The sequence below is a fragment of the Monodelphis domestica genome, chromosome 8 (assembly GCF_027887165.1).
Source record: "Monodelphis domestica isolate mMonDom1 chromosome 8, mMonDom1.pri, whole genome shotgun sequence".
Classification (NCBI taxonomy): Eukaryota; Metazoa; Chordata; class Mammalia; order Didelphimorphia; family Didelphidae; genus Monodelphis; species Monodelphis domestica.
In genome coordinates this window covers 188,040,354-188,055,670 of record NC_077234.1, presented here as the reverse complement: position 1 = coordinate 188,055,670, position 15,317 = coordinate 188,040,354, and the positions used below count along the sequence as shown (strand labels likewise).

The following is a 15,317-nucleotide window of genomic DNA, read 5'->3' as shown; positions in this document are numbered from 1 at the left end:
AAGGATGTTAGAAGTCATCTAAGGCACAGCTAGGTGGCTCATTGGATAGAGCCTGGGATAGGCTGGGAAATAGGAGGTCCTGGGTTCAATCTGATCTCCGACATATCCTAGCTATGTGACCCTGGGAAAGTCACTTAACCCCAACTGCCTAACCCTTACTGCTCCTTCTGTCTTGGGACCTATACTTATTATCAAGTCTAAGATGGAAGGTAAGGGTTTTTAAAAAGAAGTTGTCTAAGTCTAATCTTTTTCCCATGTTAGAAATAGACTTTTCTGTTCCTATGCAGAGAATGGAAAAAGGATCAGTGAACAGGTAATGAAAAGACTCAGAAACAATAATAATTATAATAACAATAGCATCAAGGGGGCAGCCAGATGGCTCAGTGGATAGAGAGCCAAGCTTAGAGATGGGAGGTCCTGGGTTCAAATCTGGCCTCAGACATGATGCTGGGCAAGTCACTTAACCCCCATTGTCTAGTCCTCACCACTCTTCTGCCTTGGAACCAATACACAGTATTAATTCTAAGATGGAAGGTGAGGGTTTAAAAATAATAATAATAATATCAAAAGAGCATTTTCAGATTTTTGAAGAACTTTTCAAATATTATTTAGAAATATTGATACAAAAACCTTGTAAGGTAGGTACTATTATTATCTCCATTTTACAGAGAAAGAACCTAAGGCAGAGAGAGGTTAAGTGCCTTGCCCACAGTCACAAAAATCAGTGTCTATGGCTGGATTTGAACTCAGGTCTTTAATCCTCCTGGTCAACGACTCTATCTGCTGTACTACCTAGCTGCCAAAGTCAGAGAGGGCAGATTTCAGCATCACCAGGAAAATTTTTCTAACAATGGAGTTATCTACCTGTTCTTCCCCATGATAGCCAGCATTTGAAGAACTCTGCCATGTGTGTCCCCAAATCCTCTCCTCTCCAGTTCCTTATGTGACTTGGTTATTTACCTCGTACTAGATGATCTCTAAGGATCTCTCCAGCTCTAAACCATGGTTTCTTGTTTCTTATTATTAGTTTTATGACTATAAATGATACTTTTTTTACTCTTATGAACTCACTTGATCTTCATGATAGCCTAAAAATTCCACAGAACTTTACTGTATATCTCTGTTCATTGGATTTTACAGTTTTTTAGCTTATTCTTATTCAGTCTTGTCAGTTGTCTGGCTCCTCATGACCTCATTTGGGGTTTTCTTAGCAAAGATACTGGAATGGTTTGCCATTTCCTTCTCCAGCTCATTTTACAGATGAGGAAACTGAGACAAGCAGGGTTAAATGATTTGCCCAAGGTCACACAGCTAGTAAATGTCTGAGACTGGATTTGAACTTGGGGCTCATGAACTCAATGCCTGCCATTCTATCTACTGTACTACCCACCTGCCCTCTTATTTAGCTACAAATGCTTTTTTAAAAACAACCCCCCAAAATCTTTGAGCCACAAAAGTCACAAAAATGGCAGAGTTTAATTCTCCTCATTCCTTGATGCTCTATAAAAATTGCAATACTAAGTGCAAGAAAAACTCCTGATCATTTCACTTCTAGAATAGCCACAGATAACAACAGATCTCACTCTTCAAAGGTCTGTTATTCATTAAACAAGTAATTTAAAATCATGTACCAGATCCTTTTCTGTTTTTCTCCCATTTAATTGTAATAATATTTTATTTTTCCTGATTACATTCCTGATAACTACTTTTTTAACATTCAGGATTTTTTTGAGTTCCAGATTCTCTCCTCCCTTCCTCTCTCCCTTTTCTGAGATGGTAAACAAGTTGATATGTTATATGTATGTGATCATGCAAAACATATTTCCATATGAGTCATGTTGTGGAAGAAGACACATATCCAAAAAAAAAGACAAAGAAAATAAAGCAAAAAATTAGCATACTTCTATCTCTGTCCAGACTTCATCACCAGATGCTTTTCTAGGCATGGAGCTAAATAGCCTTTTGCCCTCGTGAAGCTTAAAATCTATAGAAATCACCTAGGAAATTGGGGGAGATTATGTAGTACTTTAGTATCAAGGTGTAGAACTAGGGCCCTAGTCATGTGTAATCAAAGATTCATAGAACTGGACCTAGAAGGAACCTCACAGATTCATTAAGTCCAACCTCCACTTTTTTGTAATTAAGGAAATTTGAAGCCCAGAGACTACCTGAAACTCAAGGTGGATTCATCAGAGGGTGTTGCTGCTGTTGTTGTTTAGTTGTATCTGACTCTGTGACCCCTTTAGGGGTTTTCTTAAAAAAAAAACTTACCTTATGTCTTAGAATCAATATTGTGTATTGGTTCCAAGGCAGAAGAGTGGTTAAGGGACTTGCCCAGGGTCACATAGCTGGGAAGTGTCTGAGGTCAGATTTGAATCTAGGACCTCCCATCTCTAGGACTGTCTCTCAATCCACTGAGCTACTCAGCTGCCCCCTGGGGGGTTTCTTGGCAAAGATATGGGAATGGTTTGCCACTTCCTTCTCTGGCTCATTTTATAAATGAGGAAACTGAGGCAAATGGGGTTAAGTGTCTTGTACAGGGTCACACAACTAGTAAATGTGTAAGACTAGATTTGAATTCTAAGCCCAGTGCTCTATCTACCATGCATCTAACTGCCCTAGAACAGTTACACATTTGCCCCAGTAACCCATGAGATTATTGTTTTCCTCTACTGTTAGAAAGGAGGGGGAGAAGATAGCTCTGCCCTGGGATTTAGGGCATCCTCTCACTTTGTTTTGTAAGTGGAGCATGGTAGGAAAAAAAAAAACACTAAATAAGGATTTAGTACCTCAGTGTCAGTCTTAACAGGATCCCTCACATTTCTGAGCCTCAGTTTACCCATTTGCAAAATGAGGGGTTAGACAATTATAAATAACAACAATAACTGGCTTTAAGATTTAGAGTATATTACATACCTGCTGTGTTCTACACAAGAACCCTATAATAAGGTTGGTTGTCTAGATATCATTGGTGCCATTTTACAAAGGAGGAATATGTAGAGACTTATAGGGACTTGCCAAAGTCATGTTCCTCCTGGCATTTCTGAAGATGCCATGCAGATACCAGAGCAAACAGGGCTGCCATGCCAGGAGTTTGGCTTCCTATTGGTATGACCACTGGTGTTGAAGAGAAACAGATTTGTTCCCTTCATAGGATGAATGTTGGAATAAGTATTTAAACCCAAGTCTTCTTGACTGTGAATTCAGGATTTACTCCACTTCTGCCTTTGATCATCTCCAAGGATCCCATTCAGCAACGTGATCCCCAAATACTCCAAAATATTCATCTGACCCTATCTGTTAGCCATCTCTTTCAACCATTTGACAAATGTCGAATGAGCACCTGCTGAGTTTGGGGGAACTTTTTTTATGGTTAGAGAGTTGGGAAACATGGCTGAAAAGAGAAAATTAAGACTAGCAGCTGTGTGTGGATGTACTATATATATATATATACACACACACACACATACTCTGGGGAGGGGAGATTCAGGGAGTGGAGTGTTCCATCAAAGTCCCAATTTGGAATACCACTTGTGTTGCCTGAACTGTTGCATCTTACACCATTTACCTGTGTACATTTGTTGTCTCATCTTCCTCGAGAGCCAGGTTCTCAAATCTGGTGTTTCTCTTTAAAAGGGAGGCAGTTGGGAAATGCTCTCACCACCCACCCATCCCCAAAGCTGCAAACAGGGGAATGGAGTGCCCATCCCCTGCGGTAGGTAGACCCAATGCCAATTCAAACCCATCATCACCAGATGAGTCCATTTTGAACTCGTATTATTGCAGAAAGGATCAGATGGTCACCTTGACACAAATAAAACTAATTGCAATATGCTGCGATAAAAATTTATTTTGATTTTCACCATTTTGATTTTTGAAGTCTTGAGTCTTGAAAATAAGCTGTAATTGAGATAACCTTAATTAAACACAGCAGGACAGATTCTCTAATTGATTTATGATTTAACTTGCATGGCACTGGTGTAGCCACAATCCTTAACTGATCTCGTGGCTCTTCGTGCTCATAATGGGGAATATTAATTACCTTCATGCAACTGAAAGAATAGCACATGGTCTTAGGATAATCTGAACCGAAACATTAAACACTTGTCTCTTATAAATTCTTCCCACATCCATCTGTGCTCATTAAATCACTGAATTGCTCAGAAGCACCAAATTACTTTTTTCTAACAAATTACATTTTGGAAACTGCTTGTTTGTGTCACATCTGGCAGCTGAGGCAAAAGCCAGAACTGAGCTGCTTGGTCTTAGAGAAATCTCATCTTTTGCATTTTTTTTTCTTAAGAAAGAGGGATAGGGAGAATAGGTGGGGAAAGAGTTGAAGCAAACACAACAGAAACAAGGATTTGTACATTCTTTTCTCCCCTGCGATTGCTTCTCTGTGCAACAGTGGGACAACACACATAACCCAGATGCAGCTTCGTCCAGAGAGTATGAGTGTGTGCGAGAGAAACAGAGGAAAGAGCCACCTCTGGGTATTCTCCATTGTGGCTGGGCTCTTTCTTACCTCCCAGCAGCCATCTGTTCACACTTGTGCCGCCCTATCCAGAGCAATCCCAGGGACTTCTTGTTCTTCCTGGCATTCCTGAAGATATTCAGGCAGATGCCAGGGCAAACAGGGCCACCATGCCAAGCACTTGGCTTGCCATCTTTATGACCACTGGCAACAATTAGAAACAGATTTGTTCCCTTCATAGGTTGAAGGCTTTTCTGTGGAAGTTACAGTCTAGATTTATAAAATCCTGATGGAATCCTGAGACAAAAGGTGAATCAATCCTTAGCTGGAAGCCCAGATTAGATCACCATCTCCAGGAATGTTAACCCTTCATTGGCACAGATCTATGTGTAGATGTGTGCAGACAAAAGACCTTTAACATGTTATTTGCAATTGCACAAAAAACAATTTCCCTTCCCAGAACAGCAGCCTTTTTTCCTGCTGACCCCCTGGACCTCCTTTTACCCCGATGGCAAAGGTGTTTCCCACACAAGGAAGGAAGGGAGCATGAATAAGAGATTTTTGTTTCCTAGTTGAGTGTTTTCCACCAGACTTTCCAGTATTTGATTGAATTTTGTGACTGCTTCCAAACAATCCCAGGTTTCTGGAGGCTGTGGGGAGAATAGATCAACTCCAGCTGTCTTAGCCCCAGAGGGCTCCACAGGACAGCTGACTTGGGGAAACTCTAGGAGAGATGGACTCTGATCTTTGCCTCTTGGGTCTTTTTGCCTTGCTAGAATTCTTTTAGGAAGTCGAGACCAAAGTTTTGCCTCTTCGAAGCATGTAATGCAGATGCTGGAGGGAAGGGTAAGACAGATGCCAAAGGAACTGCTTCCCACTGCTGGAGGTCTGGAAGAATCCACAGGAGGAGCAGCCCAGAATGGAGAGCCCCTTGGTTGGCTTTCCGGAGCACACTGATACAGAAGCTTTACTCAAAATGTCTGTCCTCAGGGCAGCTATGTTTTGACCTAAAAATTTTTGCCTCTTGGCATTTGAGGTCTAGTCTCCCAACTGCAAGAAGAAAAATTTAGATCTATATCTGAAAAAGACCTCAGATCTCTTCTAACCCCCGCATTTTACAGATGAGAAAACTGAGGCTCTTGGAGGTTAGTGACTTGCTCAAGATCACCTAGGTAGTAAATGGCAGAGGCAGGATTTGAACCCAGTTCCTTTGACTGGAGAGTCAATAAACTGCTTTACCTGCTTTACCTCTCACTAGGAAAAGAGAATGAAAGTCATAAAGGAGACACCGTAGGGTGTGATGGACAGGGAGAATGGAAAAGAGAGTCATTGACAAGATTTTTTTTTCTTCTTTTTGGAAGGGACTTGTGATTTCATTGGCATAGAGACCTTCCTATGAGAAAACGCCCTCTACCAAAGAAAACTGGCACCTGCTTTGCAACTTCAGTTCCTAAAGCAGTAGTTCTTAATATTTTTTTTATTCACAGACCCTTTTATCATCCAGATGAAAGCTATAGACCACTTTTCAGATAATATTTTTAAAAGCAGAAAATAAAATACATATGATTTTAAAGAAAGCCAAACATATTGAAATACTGTTATCAAAATGTTTTTTTAAAAGTAAATTCATAGACACTCCCTCCACCCCTCAACCCAGTCATGTCTTAGAAAGATATTTGGAGAAGTAAAAGGTTAAGGGATCTTCCAAAGGTCACAAAGTCAGTATATATCAGGGGTTGGACTTAAACTACGGACTTCCTTACTCCAAAGCCAATTTTAGGTCCAATATGCCACACACTGCCTAGGGAAACAAGCCATTTTTTTCCTCCAACTCATTTTATAGATGAGGCAACTGAGTCAGACTTAGGGGTCACATAGCTAGTGTCTGAGGATGGATTTAAACTCAGGTCTTCCTGACTCCAGGCCTGTCATGTTATCCACTGGGCTACCTAGGTGTCCTCTGTTCCTGTTACCCAGATCCTCTGTCTGGGATTTTGACCTTTCATCCCTTGCTCTAAATTCCCAATAGCTGCCTCAGTTGACTTCCTGGATTAGAGACCTTCCTTAAACCTATTGCAAACTGCTAGCTACCTGGAATTTTATTTGTTTTTATTTTATTTTTTTATTTTTCTCTTTCAATAATATTTCATTTTTCCCCTATTACATGTAAATTTTTAAAATATTCTTTTTTTTCAAGTTTTGAGTTCCAAATTCTCTCCCTTCTGCCACTCTCTCCCTTCCTCCTTCCCTCCCTGCCTTCCCCATTCCCTGAAATGGCAAGCAATCTGATATATATTTTACACATTTATCTGTATTAGGCATTTTATGAGAGAGATCTCAATTTTTTTTAAAAAGAAGAAAGAAAATGAAATAGAGCATGTTTCAGTCTCCAGCAGTTCTTTCTCGGAGGGCAGATGGCCATCTACAATTTTAGAGGGAGTCCTCAGTGGATTAGGACATTTCTAGGGCAGTTAGGTAGTAGAGTAGATAAGAATGCTGGCTCTGGAGTCAGGAATATTCACCTTCCTGAATTCAAATCTGGCCTCAGACACTTATTGGCTGTGTGACCCGGGGCAAGCGACTTAACCCTGTTTTCCTAAATAATATTGAAGGGACAAAGGGACTGCCACCATCTTGAGATTTGGGGTGCCGGCCCCTTGAGGAAGCCGGTCACTAGAGCCCCTACGTCCCAAATTAATCCTGCTGGATCTCCCCTCAACTAGATTCTCCAGCCAGGACAGCCCAGAAGCACCAAGGTCATGTGACTCCGCCAAGCCCCGCTTCCAGCTGACCTTCTCGTTCCTCACCTTGGAAGCCGGCTGACGTGAGGAGATGCCGCATTCCCATTTGCGCTCTGCCTGTAATTGGGGTGTCATTATCCCCCACGCAGAGTGAAGCCACAAGATGACAGCCTATGATAGACTGTTTTCCCCGACTCAGCCAGCCACGCACATTTCAACTCCTATCATTTGCCTTTGCACACAGAAAGGGACTGACAGCCAGATTTATTGCCCAAGGAAAAAGATGACCAATTGATTTTTGTGGGACTTGGAGCCGCGCTGTACATTAGACACGCCAGGGCTGCTGGGTCTTAAGAAGCAACTGTTAATCAGGAGGTTAATGGCGGAGATGCTGAAATCAGCTGAACCCGCTTCCGAAGGGGAGGGAGCTTCCACCGCCCGGGGCCCTTGGCGTCCCTGCTTCCAGAGAAGCTTTTGTCTTCCCCAGCTGGCATGGAAGCTGGGACTGCCCAAAGATGTTCCGGGCCGGCCCTGTCTTCTATGGCATGTGCTCTGCTCTCATCCCCATCAGCAGCAATCAGCTCCGCTGATTGGAGACAATGCGAGAAATTAAGGGCCTTCAACATGAGCTTAATTGTCAATCTGGAGAGAGAATGATGTTAAGCAAATACTGAATTAGCTCCAAAACATGAACTGAGGTACAGCCGGCCCTTCGCTTCATCACTGCCCTTCCTCCCTAAATAGAGTCTGCAGAATCAAGGGGCAGTGATGGTTCAACTGTCTTCCGTCCAGGGATTTACGGGGAGTGGGACAGTTATGGATCTCCAAAGAAGCCACTAGCTGGCTACCAAATCCACACACCTGCTGGGACTCCAGACTATAGACCAGATGTGCCCCAGCAGATAGATGGATATCTGCCTTATAAAAGCTAAAATATACATATGACATATTTGTCATATATGTGCATGTGTGCTGCATAGATAAGCGTAGCTTGTCTAGTAGAAATGCCCTAAAAAATTTATTCAGTTTTTGTGGTTCAGTCATTTCTGTTAAGTCCAACTCTTCAATGACCCCATTTGGGGTTTTCTTGGCAAAGATACTAGAGTGCTCTGCCATTTTCTTTTCCAGTTCATTTTACAGATGAGGAAACTGAGGCAAACTGAGTTAAGTGACTTGCCCAGGATCACAGCCAATAAGTGCCTGAGGCCAGAGGAGTCTCACTAACCTCAGGCTCAGCACTCTATCTACCTTACCACCTAACAGCCCTAGAAATGTCCTAATCCTGCTATAAATTCACTCTGGACTCCCTCTAAAATTCTAGATGGCCCTCGGAAAAAAAGAACTGATGCAGTGATGGCCAACTTTTTAGAGATAGAGTATCCAAACTGCAACATTCACACCCATGTGAGCCCCCTGCCTTGCTCCAGACAGCAGAGGGAGAAATCACTCCCATTGGGCTGCTGCACAGAGGGGTGGGTGATGTGAGAAATATCCTCAGACACATATAGAGGCAGGGAGTGACCCTCTCTGGCACACTCAAGCATGTGTGCCATAGGTTCACCAACATAGTGATAGAGTCTGAATGCAGACTAAAACACATTCTATTTCATTTTCTTTTTTTTTTAATTTGATGACTAATATGTATAAATGTTTTACATGATTATACATGTAAAATCTATATCCAATTATTTATCTTCTTGGGGAAAGGGCAGGAAGGGGCAGAAGAAGAGAGAGAATTTGAAACTCAAAACCTTAAAAATGAATTTTTAATTGTTTTTACAAGTAATTGAAGAAAAATAAGATATTGAAAGAGAAAGATAAAATATGAAAAAAGTAAAATAGGAGACTAGCAGTTTGCTATAGGTTTAAGGAAGGTCTCCAATCCAGGAAGTCAAATAAGGCAGCTATCAGAGATTTAAGCCAGGGGACAAAAGCTCAGAATCCCAGACAGAGGGTATGGGTAATAGGAACAGAGGACAGCGAGGTAGCACAGTGGATAACATGGCAAACCTAGAATCAGGAAGACCTGAGTTCAAATCCAACCTCAGACACTAACTATGTGACCCCAAAAAGATGTAGCTCTTTTTGCTTCAGTTGCCTCATCTATAAAATGAGCTGGAAAAGGAAATAGAAAACTACTCTAGTATCTGGGGGGGGGGGGGAAACCCACAATACCAAAACAAACAAATGGGATCCTAAAGAATCAAACATACTTGAACAACAACAATGGGAACAGAGATACAAGAATGGAGCTTGAAACTAAGTCAAAGGGCTTGATTCAGGAATTCTCCCTAGACAAGACATCCCAAAAGTCTTAGTGTATTTTTAAGCTGCTAAAATTTTAGAAGTATAAATGCTAACAAACTAACCAAGCATTTGAAAGGTTAATTAATCAAAATTCTAAAATTTTGACATTTCTTACTAAAATTCAGCACAATCACTAATGTATACTATGTTGTTCATAATTGTTTTTAATTGTGTACAACTCTTTATGAGCTCATGCTTGCTTTTCCTGGCAGAAATACTGAAATGCTTTTCCCTCTCCTTCTCCAGCCCATTTAACAGATTAGCAAACTGAGGCAAACAGTCACACAACTAATAAGACTGAGGCAGGATTTGAACTCAGGAAGATGAGTCTTCCTGACTCCAGCCCTGGTGCTCTATCTACTGCACCAACTACCTTCCCCAGTCTTTTGCTACCTAATATTCTAGGTGATGTAAGAACTTTGTAAAAATCAGCTGCTGCTCAGTGACTGAAACTGGTAGCCTTACCACCTTTCAAAGAACTAGGGTTTGACACACACATGATAGTTTTGATGTGACTCTACAAAAAAAAATATCCAATAGAGATTTATCAAGTGATTGAAATAGCCAAGCAAGAAGAGACTTCCTCTACCAGTCCATTAGTCTAAGGAAGTATCATCTGGAACATTAAATTTAACATTAAATTTTCTCATTCAAATTTCATAAAACTAAATGTAAAAGAAATGTAAATAATTGTTCTTTCAAGTGTTGTTTTTATAAGTTTGTAGAATTTATTCTTCTGAAGTTATTAAAACAACCCAGAAAGGCCACTAGGTAGTAAAATAGGTAAGACCACCAGGGCTGGAATCAGGAAGACCTGAGTTCGAATGTGACTTCAGATACTTTGTAGCTCTGCCACCCTAGGCAAGTCATTTAGAAAGAAAGTAAAGTTAAAAAAAAAATCTTAACAGCACTAAGACTTTTGAAGATAGCCTCTAGTATACTTCCTGCTCAGATCCAAAATTTATCTCAAAACAAGGTCATCCTTGATCTTTCAGATGGAAACAATTATGTTTATACCAGGTAACAAGGAGTTACTCCCAGAGGAAAGATGCTAATAATCAGTGACTAAGGTGAGCACTAAGGAAATCATTATTTTAGCCTATTTCTGTGACTGCATAAAACAAAGTTTAGGGGGCAGGTAGGTGGCTCAGTGGATTGAATTAGAAGCTTGGAGATGGGAAGTCCTGGGTTCAAATTTGACCTCAGATACTTCCTAGCTGTGTGACCCTGAGCAAGTCACTTAATCCTCATCACCCTGCCCTGAATGCTTTTTTGCCTTAGAATCAATTTTGATTCTAAGACAGAAGGTAAGATTTAAGAAGAAAATTTTAAGCAAGATTTCATTTTCTGAGATTAGCTCCCTGGCTGTAAAATAAAGGTCAAGTAAAGAGCTTAAGGCAGGTTCTTTCAGGACCAGCGCTTATGCACAGGCTGCTTTGGTTCTTTGCTCTCCATCCCCCAGGGATCTGAAAGTTCAGAGGAAGGAAGACTATGAAACAGACAGATGTGAACTTTGATTAAAGTGCACTAATATTCCCCTTTTATCTATATTTCTGAGACCTACATTTGTCAGTCCTTACATTCCCTCATTTGTCTAACACCTTCCACATGCTGATAGCAATGTGTGTTATTATTAGCAATTATGCAAATAAGTGCAAAGCACATGTGCGGATTCTTGAGTCATTTTGAGTGGAAAACCATTATGGGTGACTCTCTTCCAAGATAGCCCAAGATGCTGTTTTTAGACAACCACTAACAGTGTTTACACAGGCTACTTCAAAGCCTTGATGGATAGACTTCTGGCCCAGCAATGACACAGCTTCAGTCAGCATCATAGATTTAGAGCTGGAAAGGGACCTTAGAGGTCATCTAGTTCAACACCTTCATTTTAAAAAGGAGAAAACTTGAATACATGAATAGAATATTTCATGAAAGATATGATCTTAGGCTTTAGGACTGACTGACTTGTGAACTTCTGAAGAAACAGTTCCTCTTCTTGGAGATGGTCCAAAGAACCTACACATTTAGTCCCAGGGTTTGTACTGTGCCCCTAATTTTCAAATCTTCACAGTCATTGAGCCCCTTGACCTTGTAATCTTTGCAACCTTACAACTATGACTTCCTTGTCTCCTCAGTCTCCCTCAGCCAGGAATGTGATAATAAATGTTTAACAACCAGGTTTTCAAAAGAAATGTAGTCAGGATTTCTTGAGTTATTAATATTTTCTCCATTACTTTCTTAATTCTAGAAAATCAACCAATCATAGCTCTTGTTGGTCACTCACACTGGACATCTAACCATTGGCTCTCCAGAGGAACTCTGGTCCATCATGTTCCTGCCCTCTCCCTATACTTGCAATCAAACACTAAATCTTGTCATTTATACTCCCTTAACATCTTTATGTCTATCCCCGCCTCTCACTGCTGTCATAGTCACTACCTCATTTCTGGTTCTCATCACCTCTTACCTGAACTATGCAAACAAGGGGTGGAGAGAATTGTGAAATATGGAATGGATATTTTTGATAGAATTAAATTAAAGAGACTTTGTACAAACAAAATCAATTTAGCCCAGATTAGAAAGAAAGCCCAAAATAGGGGGAGTTGGAGGAATTTGTAGCCAGTTTCTCAAAGAAAGGTTTCATATCTCAAACATTTGTCTTTGTCATATTTGTAAGAATATGAGTCATTCCCCAAATGATAAATGGTCAAAGGATGTAAATAGGGTTTATATAATGAGATCACCTTTGTTCTAAGTTTTTGAGGAAGTCAGGCAAAGAAAAAGGCAGAGGGGAGAGCATAGAACATTGCAGACTTTGGGGAGAGCCAGTACAAAAAGGCAGAGATGGAAAATGGACTATATTGTGTTTAAATAGGTCATCATGGTAGCTGCTTCAGAGAGTAAATGGTCAGAAGACTGGAAAGACAGGTTATGAAGATTTTCTTTTTTTTTAATTAATTTATTTAGTCAATTTAGAACATTATTCCTTGGTTACAAGAATCATATTCTTTCCCTCCCTCCTCTCCCTCCACCCTTCCCATAGCCAACGTGCAATTTCACTGAGTTTTACATGTGTCCTTGATCAGAACCTATTTCCATGTTGTTGGTGTTTGCACTAGGATGTTCACACAGAGTCTACATCCCCAATCATATCCCCTTGACCCATGTGATCAAGTAGTTGTTTTTCTTCAGTGTTTTTGCTCCCACTGTTTTTCCTCTGGATGTGGATAGTGTTTTTTCTCATAGATTCCTCCAAGTTGTTCAGGATCACTGCATTGCCATTAATGGAGAAGTCCATTACATCCGATTGTACTACAGTGTCCTTTTAGCACAATAGTTTTCCATCACCAACATATACCACAATTTGTCCAGCCATTCCCCAATGGAAGGGCATCCCCTCATCTTCCAATTTTTGGCCACCACAAAGAGTACAGCTATGAATATTCTTGAACAAGTCTTTTTCCTTATTGTCTCTTTAGGGTACAAACCCAGCAGTGCTATGGCTGGATCAAAGGGCAGACAGTCTTTTATCACCCTTTGGGCATAGTTCCAAACTGCCCTCCAGAATGGTTGGATCAGTTCACAACTCCACCAGCAATGAATTAGTGTCCCTACTTTGCCACATCCCCTCCAGCATTCATTACTTTCCATAGCTGTCATGTTAGCCAATCTGCTAGGTGTGAGGTGATACCTCAGAGTTGTTTTGATTTGCATCTCTCTGATTATAAGAGATGCATTTTTTCATGTGCTTAATAATAAAAATTGCCTGTTCATGTCGCTTGCCCATTTGTCAATTGGAGAATGGCTTGATTTTTTGTACAATTGGTTTAGTTCTTAGGTTATGGAGCTTTTCAATTAAAAACAGGGAAGCTTATGTTTGGGTTTTTTTTTTTCCTGGAGGTCATTGGGAACCACTAAAGCTCACTGGGCAAAGGAATGACAGCATTTACACTTTAGAAAAATCACCTTGGCAGCCGAATAGAAGATGAATTGAAGTAGCAAGAGACTTGAGTCAGGGTGATCAGTGAGAAGGCTATTGAAATAGTCCAGAGGAGAGGTGATATAAAACCTGAATGTCAAGTCAGAAACACTTGGATTCAAGTCCTGCCTCAGACACTTTTTTAATTGTATTAATCTCTCTGTATCAGTTTTCTGGTCTGTATGTTGGGCAGCTAGGTGGAAAAGTAAATCAAGCACTAGGCTTGAAGTCAAGAAAACTCATCCTCCTAAGTTCAAATCTAGCCATAGACACTTACTAGCTATGTGGCAAGCAAGAGACTTGGGCAAGTCACTTGTCCTTGTTTGCCTCAGTTTCCTCATTTGTAAAATGAGTTGGAGAAGGAAATGGCAAGCCACTCCAGTATCTTTGCCAAGAAAATCTGGAAAAGAATCTTGAAGAGTCAAATAAAACTAAACAACAATAACAATAGTATCTTTGGCAAGAAAACCCCAAATGGGGTCGTGAAGAGTTGGGAACAACTAAAATGACAAAGCAACAACGAATGTTGGAGATAATAATAGCACCTTACTCACTGTATTGTTGTGTGAAACAGATGAGATAATATGTGTAAAGTGCTTTACAAACTTTACAATGCTATAAATGTCAAAGATTATTATTGTTATTATCATCAACATCACCATAGCATCAAATTTTTACTTGTCATAGCACAAACTGGAATGATTCATCCTGCACAGGTCATAGAGAAAGTTCCCACTAAATAATTCCCTTCCTTAAGTATAGAGCAGCTAGGTGGCATAGTGCATAGAGTGCTGGGCCTAGAGTTGAAAGGAATTGATTTCAAATTTGACCTCAGAGTCTTATTAGCTATGTGACCCTGGGCAAGTCACTTGTCTTTGCCTCAGTTTCCTCATTTGTAAAATGAGCTAGAGAAGGAAATGCCAAATCACACCAGTATCTTTGCCAAGAAAATCTTACATAACTAATCTAACTAACTAATCTAACTAACTAACACTCTCCTAACTAATGCTCTCCAGCTTACCCATGGAACTTGGACACAGTAGTGTCCAATGTGGTCAAATGTGGTCAAACTGCTAAAAGCATAATAATAATAATTCCTTAAGTGCCCTCTATATACAAAGACTTATGCCTTCTGGGAAGAAAGACCAGTCCTACAAGTAGATAGAAGAGACAGGTGCCATATAGTCTAATTTCAAAGGTGCAAGGAAAGTCTCAAGCCCACATTCTTGGCATTATAAAAGAACCCAAGAGATTATCTTGTCCAACCAAAGCATGAATTCCTGTCTATAACATCTTCAAAAAATGATCACCTGCTCTTGCCTTGAAAACTTCCCTGATGGCAAATTTCCTACCTTCTGAAGCCTCTCAGTCCGTTTTTGATAGCTTTGCCTTCTTGTAATGTCTATCCACCGGGCTTGGTAGAGCAAAGAAAAAGTCTAATCCCTGATCAACATGACAGCCATTCAAATATTTGGGAGTAGTGATCATGCCCCACCTAAACATTCTCTTCTCCAGACTAATCATCTTCAGAAGCTCTTGGAAAAGGTTTCCGGTCTCCTCACTCTCCTAACTAACTAATCTAACTAACTAACTAATCTAACTAACTAGCACTCTCCTAACTAATGCTCTGCAGTTTACCCATGGAACTTGGACACAGTAGTGTCCAATGTGGTCAAATGTGGTCAGACCAAGGCAGTGAGACCTATCACCTGGCCAGCACTGGCTTTCTACTACCAGAATTGGCTTTTTTTAGTGGTCACAAGATCATTGGCTTAGATGTAAAACTTCACGGAACCTTGGAGATCATCTAATGCAA

The 15,317-nt window shown here is 40.5% G+C and overlaps 1 protein-coding gene across 4 annotated transcripts in view; it reads left to right on the top strand.

Moving 5' to 3' along the window:
- Positions 1 to 15,317, top strand: part of SH3RF3 (SH3 domain containing ring finger 3) — a 629,698-nt gene that overhangs the window by 610,351 nt on the left and 4,030 nt on the right. The gene's annotated exons all lie outside the window — the stretch shown is intronic.